At 46.0% G+C, this 13,454-nt stretch overlaps 2 long non-coding RNA genes across 7 annotated transcripts; both read left to right on the forward strand.

Annotated features, from left to right (window-relative positions):
• The first annotated feature begins 1,144 nt into the window (after positions 1–1,144).
• On the forward strand, positions 1,145–6,800 carry LOC127000447 (uncharacterized). Of its 2 annotated transcripts, XR_007754041.1 has the most exons (5): positions 1,145–2,260; positions 2,471–2,645; positions 4,470–4,655; positions 5,283–5,383; positions 6,446–6,800. It is a non-coding gene; the product is annotated as an uncharacterized LOC127000447 (long non-coding RNA). The 2 variants fall into 2 exon arrangements; XR_007754040.1 differs by having other exon boundaries at positions 4,470–5,383.
• LOC127000448 (uncharacterized) lies at positions 2,756–4,398 on the forward strand. 5 transcript variants are annotated; one of them, XR_007754046.1, is made up of 3 exons: positions 2,756–2,825; positions 3,230–3,825; positions 4,245–4,398. It is a non-coding gene; the product is annotated as an uncharacterized LOC127000448 (long non-coding RNA). The 5 variants fall into 5 exon arrangements; XR_007754043.1 differs by having other exon boundaries at positions 3,230–3,329; positions 4,097–4,398; XR_007754045.1 differs by lacking the exon at positions 2,756–2,825 and adding an exon at positions 2,833–3,004 and having other exon boundaries at positions 3,230–3,329; positions 4,097–4,398.
• Positions 6,801–13,454: the final 6,654 nt, after the last annotated feature.

Genomic DNA, 13,454 nt, shown 5'->3' on the forward strand with positions numbered 1-13,454 from the left:
GCCTGGTGTGTTGGGTAACCTTCACGCCAGAGGGGGTAAGACCATATCCATTTCCTGGTGCAGGGCGATTCCCCTTTCCCATGCTAACTGGCCCTCCTCCGTCTGCCTCCCCAAACCCCCGCTAAGTGCTTGTGTGTGTTATTTTATTTAGGATGTCTTTTTTTTTCTATGCCTTTTTCCCGTGTGTTTATACCCAATAGCTAGCGTGTGTGTGTGTGGCAGTCCGGAGGCGCGTGCAGCGAGGACATCACATCACGTCACTACGGTATATCCACGGTATTTGGTTTAGTGTGTGCTGTGTGTGTTTGTGTGTGTGATGGCAGGCCTGCCGTGTGTTTGACCTTTTGCTGTGTGTTGCTGTGTGACTGCTAGGATTTCATTTCTATGCATGTTTTTTTCCCCATAACCCCCTTCCTCCCTAGCTCTTTAGCTGTTGTTCCTGGCGAGGCGCTGGGTGGATGCTGCCGGGCGACCAACGGCGGTGGTGGTGTGCAACGCGGGAGCTGCTGAGGTTTGGGGTAGCACTACGGTGCAGGTTATGTAGGGTGTGTGAGTTTTTTTTTTGTGTGAGTGTCTTTTTTTTGTGTGGGGTGTTGGCGGGGGACTTAGCTAATCACTGTGTCAGGAAGGCATGGGCGTGGCCGTCTGTCCATCAGGCCGACGGGCGGGTGTGCCACCTGGCAGTCAGGCTAGCAGGTGACAGGCAAGCTATCTGGTGGTCAGGCTGTCAGTCGGGCCATCAGATAGGTAGGCAGGCCACCTTGCGGTCAGGTTGTCGGGCGGGCACCCCACCCTCGGTCAGGTAGGCAGGCAGCAGCGTCTACGCTGAACCGTACGGCCACACGTACGAACGCACGGAACCCGTACGCTACGTTCCGCCGCACTGACGCTCGTCGTACCTCTGCTCGCACGCTTGCGGGCGGGTAGGGGGCGGGGGGCGGATGGGCGGACGGGCGGGCGTACGTGGGAACGGGCGGGCGGACGGGTGGTCGGCGGTAGGGAGTCGGAGCAACGCTTGAAAGACGCGCAGATAGATGTCAGATTCTCCGTAGGGAGGTCTGGCAAGGTGATAGTTTAGGCGGCGGAGTTGTACGCGGGCCAGTCTGTGTTACAGCTTTGCCGTCAGGGTAGCTCCTTGAGCTGCCCAAACTGAGGACCAGTTTTCCTCACAGGAGGAGGCTGGTGGGGCCTAGGGTGTTAGGGGTACAACGGTTGGCTCTTTCACAGAACGGGTGTTTTCCGTTCTGCGTTTGAGTCTGCCGTCTTTGGGCGTCTCCCTCTGAGATGTCGGTTAGGATTTCTTTTTTTTATATGTCCGTGTGTGTAACTGTTGCCTTTTAGCCTGTTGTGTTCCTGAGCAGCAAGAAGAGGCGGCTGTGGTGACCCGCCCGATGCGGAAGGCTTCTGGGCCCTGTCGGCGGGGGCGCACCTCTCTGGCTGACTGGTTGACCAGGCTTTGACCAGGTGGCCGGGGAGGCGCATCCTCGCTGGGCGGTGTCTGGGGGCCCTCCGTCTTGGGGAGGTCGCTGCAGCAGGAGGAGGTAACTACTGCTGGTTTTGTAAGGCATTGTGGTTGAGAGCACCTTGCAGCTGTAACGCGAATTTCGTTCCGTAATAAACAATGTACCGCCATGCTGCCTGTCCTTCCTCCCTCCCAGCACTGTGTACGTCTGTGTGTGTGTGTGGCTTAATTCTCCCTCACTGCACTGTGCGTACGTCTGTGTGTGTGTGTTGCTTAATTCTCCCTCACTGCACTGTGCGTACGTCTGTGTGTGTGTGTGTGTGTTGCTTAATTCTCCCTCCCAGCACTGTGTACGTCTGTGTGTGTGTGTGTGTGTGTGTTGCTTAATTCTCCCTCACTGCACTGTGCGTACGTCTGTGTGTGTGTGTTGCTCTGTCTCTCTCTCTCAATCTCTCTCTCTGTCTCTGTCTCTCTCTGTCTGTCTCTCTATCTCTCAATCTCTCTCTGTGTCTTTCTCTCTCTCTCTCTAGTTAGTAAAGAACAGGCAACGTTTGCCATGGAAGACTCTACAGTATAAGACTCTACAGTATACATAAGACTACAGTGTACATCCCAACCCTCTACGGCCGTTGCTGCTCCACCCGGGCATTACCACATCCACCCGGGTCTACAAGAAACCTCCACGGCCGAGCCTCAACCACAGAACACACCGCTACGGTTGATGAGGTTCCACGCCCCGGACTACCGCCATGTTAGCCTCCATAATAGTCCTCGGCGCACTTGTTCTGAGACGTCCTGGTGAGTGAGTGTCCTAATTGCCTTTACTGATAATGTCACAGGTATCCAATGGTTCAGGTGTGATGTCAGATATTTTTGTTATTGTGTCGTAAATATCCAGTGATTATTTCCAAGTCGCTGAATGTTCATCGCACACAGTTTGTCTTTGAGTAAAAACACTAATTAATTAATATCCATGATCGGTTAGGTTACAAACTCCCTCGATTTCAGACTGAAGAGCTACACAACACCGGTCATCCGCTGAGTGGTTGATTTCCTGGTCTACCGGCCCCAGGAGGAGTGGTCGATTGCCTGGTCTACCGTGGATGTGAGTGGTTGATTCCCTGGTCTACCCCTGGATGACGTGGCTGTTCTTATGCAGGGGAGGACTCACACAAGCGATAAGGTAAGATTTTAATGGCTGGATTTACAAGAAGTTTTAATGGCTGGGCTTACAAGATGTTTTAATAGCTGGGTTTACAAGAAGTTTTAATAGCTGGGCTTACAAGAGGTTTTAATAGCTGGGTTTACAAGAGGTTTTAATAGCTGGGTTTACAAGAGGTTTTAATGGCTGGGTTTACAAGAGGTTTTAATAGCTGGGTTCAAGAGAGGTTTTAATGTCTGGGTTCAAGAGAGGTTTTAATAGCTGCATGGGTTTACAAGAGGTTTTAATGTCTGGGTTTACAAGAGGTTTTAATAGCTGGGTTTACAAGAGGTTTTAATGGCTGGGTTTACAAGAGGTTTTAATAGCTGGGTTTACAAGAGGTTTTAATGGGTGGATTTACAAGAGGTTTTAATAGCTGGGTTTACAAGAGGTTTTAATAACTGGGTTTACAAGAGGTTTTAATAGCTGGGTTCAAGAGAGGTTTTAATGGCTGGGTTCAAGAGAGGTTTTAATGGCTGGGTTCAAGAGAGGTTTTAATGGCTGGGTTCAAGAGAGGTTTTAATGGCTGGGTTTACAAGAGGTTTTAATGGCTGGGTTCAAGAGAGGTTTTAATGGCTGGGTTTACAAGAGGTTTTAATGGCTGGGTTTACAAGAGGTTTTAATGGCTGGGTTTACAAGAGGTTTTAATGGCTGGGTTTACAAGAGGTTTTAATGGCTGGGTTCAAGAGAGGTTTTAATGGCTGGGTTTACAAGAGGTTTTAATGGCTGGGTTCAAGAGAGGTTTTAATGGCTGGGTTTACAAGAGGTTTTAATGGCTGGGTTCAAGAGGTTTTAATGGCTGGGTTCAAGAGAGGTTTTAATGGCTGGGTTCAAGAGAGGTTTTAATGGCTGGGTTCAAGAGAGGTTTTAATGGCTGGGTTCAAGAGAGGTTTTAATGGCTGGGTTCAAGAGAGGTTTTAATGGCTGGGTTCAAGAGAGGTTTTAATGGCTGGGTTCAAGAGAGGTTTTAATGGCTGGGTTCAAGAGAGGTTTTAATGGCTGGGTTCAAGAGAGGTTTTAATGGCTGGGTTTACAAGAGGTTTTAATGGCTGGGTTCAAGAGAGGTTTTAATGGCTGGGTTTACAAGAGGTTTTAATGGCTGGGTTCAAGAGAGGTTTTAATGGCTGGGTTCAAGAGAGGTTTTAATGGCTGGGTTCAAGAGGTTTTTATGGCTGGGTTCAAGAGGTTTTAATGGCTGGGTTCAAGAGGTTTTAATGGCTGGGTTCAAGAGAGGTGTTAATGGCTGGGTTTAAAATTTGGTTTAATGGCTGGGTTCAAGAGAGGTTTTAATAGCTGGGTTCAAGAGAGGTTTTAATGGCTGGGTTCAAGAGAGGTTTTGATGGCTGGGTTCAAGAGAGGTTTTAATGGCTGGGTTTACAAGAGGTTTTAATGGCTGGGTTCAAGAGAGGTTTTAATGGCTGGGTTCAAGAGAGGTTTTAATGGCTGGGTTTACAAGAGGTTTTAATGGCTGGGTTTACAAGAGGTTTTAATGGCTGGGTTTACAAGAGGTTTTAATGTCTGGGTTTACAAGAGGTTTTAATGTCTGGGTTTACAAGAGGTTTTAATGTCTGGGTTTACAAGAGGTTTTAATAGCTGGGTTCAAGAGAGGTTTTAATAGCTGGGTTCAAGAGAGGTTTTAATAGCTGGGTTTACAAGAGGTTTTAATAGCTGGGTTTACAAGAGGTTTTAATAGCTGGGTTTACAAGAGGTTTTAATGGCTGGGTTTACAAGAGGTTTTAATGGCTGGGTTTACAGGAATTTTTAATGGTACATATCTACTGAATGTTACTTCCCCCCCTCCCCCAGCACCTGTCAGACCTGGAGACTCCCCCCTGAGCCTGACGGTGGAGCTGTGGGCCCTGCACCAGACCCCCACACCCCCCCCCAAACCACCCACAGCAGGGGCAGGGCGTTGAGACTACCCCCACAGGCTAAGACAGGGAGGGACTTGAAGATCCAGGTTTTTGTCATCTGCACAGAAATTGACACATGGTATTTGGGAGCAGCGAGTAGCAGGCTTTTTTAATATAGTTTCCTTTTTTGTGTGTGCCCTTGAGCTGTCTCCTTTGTTGTAGAAAAAAATACTTGACAAGGCTTTCATAGGTGTTTGGGGCATTTCCAGGGGTAGTTTAATGACCCTGGTGGTAGTCTGACCCTTCCTCTGTGCAATGAACTTGAAAAAACGCTCATAAAAATGCAGATATTAACCCAGTAGCAGCGGGGATCATGTTTCTTAATGGTCCCTCCAAGTGAGAAAAATGAGAAAAAAATCACCCCTCACACAAACCATTTCATATATATCAAAGCATTTGCGATCAGATTATGTATCATCTATTTTTGGGGTTTATATCATGGCACAAATTAATTTAGCCTTTCGCTGCTACACGGCAAAGCCACAAATTTGGCCCGTCGCTGCTACACGGTAAAGCCACAAATTTGGCCCGTCGCTGCTACACGGTAAAGCCACAAATTTAGCCTGTCGCTGCTACACGGTAAAGCCACAAATTTGGCCCGTCGCTGCTACTGGGTTAACCTCATTATCGTGTTAAAATCCCTGTATCTCTCTGTTATCTTCCTCTCCCTCTATATTATTTGTCAATCTCTCTGTCTCTCTCACAGATGTCTAAGGTTCCGCCCATGCAGCTGAAGGGTGCCAGTGCCTACACATGCGTCGACCACAGGTGTGCGCTGGACATTGCCTACAATTCATGGTGCAAATGGTATGTTGGAGGAATTCTTTGATGTATTTGAGGGACTGGGATGCCTGCTGGATGGTACAGGTAAATTACTTGGATCACAACTGAGAGAGCCCAGGTTCGATTCCCGGGCAGAGTGGAAAAATTTGGGCGGCTTTTCCGATACCCTACACCCCTGTCCACCCAGCAGTGAATGGGTACCAGGTATTAATTGGGGGTTGTGTCCCATCTCCTGGGGTCTGTTCCCTTCTCCTATAATCCTTTCCTCCTCTGTCTCTCTCTGGCATATGACCACAGATGTTGCACCCACTAAACAAAATTTTCCTTCCTTCCCCTTCTGTCTCTCTCCGGCATATGACCACAGATGTTGCACCCACTAAACAAAACTTTCCTTCCTTCCCTCCCCTTCTGTCTCTCTCCGGCATATGACCACAGATGTTGCACCCACTAAACAAAACTTTCCTTCCTTCCCCTTCTGTCTCTCTCCGGCATATGACCACAGATGTTGCACCCACTAAACACAACTTTCCAACTTTCCAACAGTTGAATTACAGTTTGGTCCAAGTGCTGTCCCTGTGGCTCACCCTCCTAGAGAAATACCTGTTGCTCTGAGGGATAAACTTAAGAAGGAATTAGACCATATGGAAAGACTAGGTGTCATTGTTGAAGTAAATAAGCCCACAGATTGGCTCAATAGTATGGTTATTACATGTGGCATCCTTGTGTGTTACAGCTAATATATATACTGTGTCATCTGCATATAGAAGTAGTGGATAGGAAACACTAATTGACATACCATTTACATAACATAAGTATAAAATAGCTCCCAGGATTTATATATATTTATTTACTTTCTTTTAATCAAGGTTTTAGTAAGAAGAGGAACCCTGTACCCTGCCTTCCACTACACACACACACACACACACACACACACACACAAACACACACACACAAAAAAAATATATATAAAAAAATAGCCCAGTGATTTTTCCATTTCTTTACTTGCCTCCTAAAACATAACCCACCCTCGTTTGACCCCACCATGACCTCCCGCGACCTAACCTAACCTGACCTGACCTTTCCCAGGGAGCGTCAGCGGAGATCGAGCTGGCGGAAGGTTGGCGGTCGGGTCAAGCTCGCAACGGACAAGGAGTTCTATGAGATGTGCTCGGCGGATGTTGTTGACCTCAGCCACATCAATGTCACTAAGGTGGTGGAGGTGGGGAACGGCATCTACATTGACGACGGACTCAAGGAGATCGCTGAGACTACTACTACTACTATTACTATTACTATCCTCTATACTGATATGTGTACTATTAAATCCTCTATACTGCTACTATGTGTACTATTGAATCCCTTATATAGTACTTCCATGACAGCTGATACTACTACTACTACTACTACTACTATGACCACTCAATCCCTGGTAAGTACAATGTCATTATCATCATCATTATTTAGGTTAAGGTCCATTTAATTCAATCTTCCTGAGCGGTTGGACGCTTTATGGCTCTCCTCCATTCTACTCTGTCTTCCGCCCAATGCTCATCCAATCCCATCACTTCCAAGTCTTCCTGTACACACCTTCTCCATGTTTTCCTAGGTCTACTAACTGGTCTCCTTCCTTCTACCTCCATTCTACTCTGTCTTCTGCCCAATGCTCATCCAATCCCATCACTTCCAAGTCTTCCTGTAAACACCTTCTCCATGTTTTCCTAGGTCTACTAACTGGTCTCCTTCCTTCTGCCTCCATTCTGCTATGTCTTCTGCCCAATGCTCATCCAATCCCATCACTTCCAAGTCTTCCTGTAAACACCTTCTCCATGTTTTCCTAGGTCTACTAACTGGTCTCCTTCCTTCTGCCTCCATTCTGCTATGTCTTCTGCCCAATGCTCATCCAATCCCATCACTTCCAAGTCTTCCTGTACACACCTTCTCCATGTTTTCCTAGGTCTACCAACTGGTCTCCTTCCTTCTGCCTCCATTCTACTCTGTCTTCTGCCCAATGCTCATCCAATCCCATCACTTCCAAGTCTTCCTGTACATACCTTCTCCACGTTTTCCTAGGTCTACCAACTGGTCTCCTTCCTTCTACCTCCAATCTCTCCAACACTCCCAGCACTGTGTCCTCCCCTGCTCTCTTTACATGTCCAAACCATCAGAGTCTTTCCCTTCTGAGCACTGTTTCCAGGTCCTCTACTAAAACTCCCAGCACTGTGTCCTCCCCTGCTCTCTTTACATGTCCAAACCATCAGAGTCTTTCCCTTCTGAGCACTGTTTCCAGGTCCTCTACTAAAACTCCCAGCACTGTGTCCTCCCCTGCTCTCTTTACATGTCCAAACCATCGGAGTCTTTCCCTTCTGAGCACTGTTTCCAGGTCCTCTACTAAAACTCCCAGCACTGTGTCCTCCCCTGCTCTCTTTACATGTCCAAACCATCGGAGTCTTTCCCTTCTGAGCACTGTTTCCAGGTCCTCTACTAAAACTCCCAGCACTGTGTCCTCCCCTGCTCTCTTTACATGTCTCTGCCAAATATTTCCCTCTCCCTGCCTCTGTCCCTGCCAAATCACTCTCTCCATGCCTGTGTCCCTGCCATATCTCTCCCTCCCTGCCAAATCTAGCCTCTCCTCCTTACCTAACCTACCTTACCCTATCCTAAGCTACCCTAACCTACCCCTCTCTCCACCAGGTTGACAAGCCCGTCCATGGTGAAGAACCCTTGTCCTACCTGCGCTGAGATGACCCGTGTGGGCAACGCTAACATGGATGGAGCAGTGGGGGAGGCGGTGGCTGAGTGGATAGCATGATGGTGCCACATTCGGGACAACGCGAGTTCAATCCCCGCCCGGTGCCACCAAGCTGGGATTTTTCAGCCGCCGCCGAGTGGCTTAAAACTACCCACATGCTGTCCAGAAGACCACCTATCAACCCGGACTCTAGATTCTAGGATTAAAGATGAGCTCCGGGAGGGCAGCATGAGCCAATGCAAGATGGTGTATGTATATACTTATGAATGTATACACTTAGAATATCTCTTTGATAAGGCTTTCGTCGGAGTTGTGGATATTTCCAGGGGTAGTTCTATGACCCTGGTGGTAGTGTGACCCCTCCTCTGTACCATGAACCTGAAGAAACACCTATTTGACAAGGCTTTCATAGGAGTTGAGGGCATTTCCAGTAGTTCTATGACCCTGGTGGTAGTGTGACCCCTCCTCTGTACCATGAACCTGTAGAAACTCCTATTTGACAAGGCTTTCATAGGAGTTGAGGGCATTTCCAGGAGTAGTTCTATGACCCTGGTGGTAGTGTGACCCCTCCTCTGTACCATGAACCTGAAGGAACACCTATTTGACAAGGCTTTCATAGGAGTTGAGGGCCTTTCCAGTAGTAGTTCTATGACCCTGGTGGTAGTGTGACCCCTCCTCTGTACCATGAACCTGAAGAAACACCTATTTGACAAGGCTTTCATAGGAGTTGAGGGCATTTCCAGGAGTAGTTCTATGACCCTGGTGATAGTGTGACCCCTCCTCTGTACCATGAACCTGAAGGAACACCTATTTGACAAGGCTTTCATAGGAGTTGAGGGCATTTCCAGGAGTAGTTCTATGACCCTGGTGGTAGTGTGACCCCTCCTCTGTACCATGAACCTGAAGGAACACCTATTTGACAAGGCTTTCATAGGAGTTTAGGGCATTTCCAGGAGTAGTTCTATGACCCTGGTGGTAGTGTGACCCCTCCTCTGTACCATGAACCTGAAGAAACACCTATTTGACAAGGCTTTCATAGGAGTTTAGGGCATTTCCAGTAGTAGTTCTATGACCCTGGTGGTAGTGTGACCCCTCCTCTGTACCATGAACCTGAAGAAACCCCTATTTGACAAGGCTTTCATAGGAGTTGAGGGCATTTCCAGGAGTAGTTCTATGACCCTGGTGGTAGTGTGACCCCTCCTCTGTACCATGAACCTGAAGGAACACCTAGTTGACAAAACTTTCATTGGAGTTTAGGGCATTTCCAGGAGTAGTTCTATGACCCTGGTGGTAGTGTGACCCCTCCTCTGTACCATGAACCTGAAGGAACACCTATTTGACAAGGCTTTCATAGGAGTTATGGGCATTTCCAGGAGTAGTTCTATGACCCTGGTGGTAGTGTGACCCCTCCTCTGTACCATGAACCTGAAGAAACACCTATTTGACAAGGCTTTCATAGGAGTTTAGGGCATTTCCAGGAGTAGTTCTATGACCCTGGTGGTAGTGTGACCCCTCCTCTGTACCATGAACCTGAAGGAACACTTATTTGACAAGGCTTTCATAGGAGTTATGGGCATTTCCAGGAGTAGTTCTATGACCCTGGTGGTAGTGTGACCCCTCCTCTGTACCATGAACCTGAAGGAACACCTATTTGACAAGGCTTTCATTGGAGTTTAGGGCATTTCCAGGAGTAGTTCTATGACCCTGGTGGTAGTGTGACCCCTCCTCTGTACCATGAACCTGTAGAAACACCTATTTGACAAGGCTTTCATAGGAGTTTAGGGCATTTCCAGGAGTAGTTCTATGACCCTGGTGGTAGTGTGACCCCTCCTCTGTACCATGAACCTGAAGGAACACCTATTTGACAAGGCTTTCATAGGAGTTAGGGCATTTCCAGGAGTAGTTCTATGACCCTGGTGGTAGTGTGACCCCTCCTCTGTACCATGAACCTATAGAAACACCTATTTGACAAGGCTTTCATAGGAGTTGAGGGCATTTCCAGGAGTAGTTCTATGACCCTGGTGGTAGTGTGACCCCTCCTCTGTACCATGAACCTGAAGGAACACCTATTTGACAAGGCTTTCATAGGAGTTTAGGGCATTTCCAGTAGTAGTTCTATGACCCTGGTGGTAGTGTGACCCCTCCTCTGTACCATGAACCTGAAGGAACACCTATTTGACAAGGCTTTCATAGGAGTTTAGGGCATTTCCAGGAGTAGTTCTATGACCCTGGTGGTAGTGACCCCTCCTCTGTACCATGAACCTGAAGAAACACCTATTTGACAAGGCTTTCATAGGAGTTGAGGGCATTTCCAGGAGTAGTTCTATGACCCTGGTGGTAGTGTGACCCCTCCTCTGTACCATGAACCTGTAGAAACACCTATTTGACAAGGCTTTCATAGGAGTTTAGGGCATTTCCAGGAGTAGTTCTATGACCCTGGTGGTAGTGTGACCCCTCCTCTGTACCATGAACCTGAAGGAACACTCATTTGACAAGGCTTTCATAGGAGTTGAGGGCATTTCCAGGAGTAGTTCTATGACCCTGGTGGTAGAGTGACCCCTCCTCTGTACCATGAACCTGAAGGAACACCTATTTGACAAGGCTTTCATAGGAGTTGAGGGCATTTCCAGGAGTAGTTCTATGACCCTGGTGGTAGAGTGACCCTTCCTCTGTACCATGAACCTGTAGAAACACTCATTAGAACCCGATTGACCCCGTCTTTGACCTTTATAAATAGGTTATGTGAGCAGCGAAAATGTCTTGCAATACCACCCTAAGAGAACACTCATTCGAACCCGATTTATAACTTTTTTGGCCGGTACATAAAATCCCTGCTCAGCGTCGCCATACAGCAGGAGGCGTAACATACGTGTGGGTTTTCAAGCAAAATCTGGTAACCTATCTACATTATTGGGGCTATTTCCTTGCAAATGGGGACTTTCCTGAGAGAGTACATCACGGCAAAGCCATTTCTGGTCTCGAAATTGCGATACAGCACCTACCGGTCGAGATAGCCTTGTCTCGTTCTGTCTCTCTCTTATCTCTGTGTGTTATGTAAAGGCTGGCCTCTAACAATACATGCAAAAACATATGTAACTGTACCTAATGGGCTATTAAGAAATGTTTCAAATGTTTTAAATGTTTCAAATGTTCTGTCTTTACCTCACAGTTAATTCATTCTTCCTCATATATATATCTTGATTGGCCTCTCATCTTTTTAATTAATCCTCGATCGCTCTCTCTAAATCATCCCAGCCAGCTGTTCCTCATAGGGCACTCACACAATTGTATACAATTTTCCTTACATACCAAGATACACTTTTAATCGTCAGCCAACTCTAATATAAATTCTTTCTCCCACTCCTCTTTATAATAGTTCTGTCTCTCTTATCTCTCTGTGTTCTGTCTTTACCTCACAGATCATCATTTCTCTCTATCTCATAATTGTTGCCTTAATTATGTCTAGTTCTGTCTCTTATCTCTGTGTGTTCTGTCTTTACCTCACAGATCATCATTTCTCTCTATCTCATAATTGTTGCCTTAATTATGTCTGGTTCTGTCTCTCTTATCTCTGTGTGTTCTGTCTTTACCTCACAGTTCATCATTTCTCTCTATCTCATAACTCTTGCCTTATGTCTAGTTCTGTCTTTCTTTGTGTGTTCTGTCTTTACCTCACAGTTCATCATTTCTCTCTATCTCATAACTCTTGCCTTATGTCTAGTTCTGTCTCTCTCTTATCTCTGTGTTCTGTCTTTACCTCACAGATCATCATTTCTCTCTATCTCATAACTCTTGCCTTAATTATGTCTAGTTCTGTCTCTCTCTTATCTCTGTGTGTTCTGTCTTTACCTCACAGTTCATCATTTCTCTGTATCTCATAATTCTTGCCTTAATTATGTCTAGTTCTGTCTCTCTCTTATCTCTGTGTGTTCTGTCTTTACCTCACAGTTCATCATTTCTCTCTATCTCATAATTCTTTCCTTAATTATGTCTAGTTCTGTCTCATCTCTGTGTGTTCTGTCTTTACCTCACAGTTCATCATTTCTCTCTATCTCATAATTCTTTCCTTAATTATGTCTAGTTCTGTCTCTCTGTTATCTCTGTGTGTTCTGTCTTTACCTCCAGTTCATCATTTCTCTATATCTCATAATTGTTGCCTTAATTATGTATGTTTAAATAGTATCAGGAAGTATTTGGTTACCTAACAAAAGCAACGGTTCAGTGAGAAGAATTTACCTCAGCACTGCACCACATTAACCTGTCCACTGTGGTTGGCATGTAATTGGCCTTCACTGGTAGCCTGGTAACGTAACACTCCCATGCCTTTCTCTGCCTCTGTGATAAATAGTGGGGTGTTTATCGTGTGGTATTTGTAAGGGAGTGTTGGGGATGGAAAGGGAATGGGAGCCAGTAAGAGAGAAAGGGAGATTGGAAAGGGGAAAAAATGCAAAGAGAAACGAATAGAGAATCTTGAAGCTCTGCACCTCATTAAATGTCAGGTAATGGACTGATGCAGGTCTTGAAAGGTAAGGTTTGTATTACTACTGAAGTCCTGCACCACATTTAATAGCCAGGTAATGGACTGATGCAGGTCTTGAAAGGTAAGGTTTGTATTACTACTGAAGTCCTGCACCACATTTAATAGCCAGGTAATGGACTGATGCAGGTCTTGAAAGGTAAGGTTTGTATTACTACTTAAGTCCTGCACCACATTTAATAGCCAGGTAATGGACTGATGCAGGTCTTGAAAGGTAAGGTTTGTATTACTACTGAAGTCCTGCACCACATTTAATAGCCAGGTAATGGACTGATGCAGGTCTTGAAAGGTAAGGTTTGTATTACTACTGAAATGCTGCACCACATTTAATAGCCAGGTAATGGACTGTTGCAGGTCTTAATTTAGCTGGTTTGTGAATCTTCAAACATTATCTGGTGTATTAACTTTACCATGAGCAAGTGTTAACTCTTCATCTAAATAAGCGTGATTCTGAAGGCCATTGACGCGCGGCCTAAATTGGTTAATCATTTCCTTGATTTTGAGAAACTTTAAAACATTAGCCACACAAGACTGCATACAAAGAGATGAAGGAAACTTTGAATACTTCAAAAGTAACTTAAAACAAACTGCGTTTGAGTCCTTCTATGGAAGAACACGACCGTCCACAACCTTACTAAGGACGAAAATTGCTCTGAAAACCCTCAGCAATAAGTCTTCCCTCATCGTGACAACGCCAGATAAAGGTTATGGCGTAGCTTTACTCTACAGAGATTATTATATTACTAAAATGGGTAACATCGGATCGCAATAAATTCACGCATGTTGCTAATGATCTATTTCATGAACTT

This window comes from Eriocheir sinensis, chromosome 18 (genome assembly GCF_024679095.1).
Source record: "Eriocheir sinensis breed Jianghai 21 chromosome 18, ASM2467909v1, whole genome shotgun sequence".
In the NCBI taxonomy this organism is placed as follows: domain Eukaryota; kingdom Metazoa; phylum Arthropoda; class Malacostraca; order Decapoda; family Varunidae; genus Eriocheir; species Eriocheir sinensis.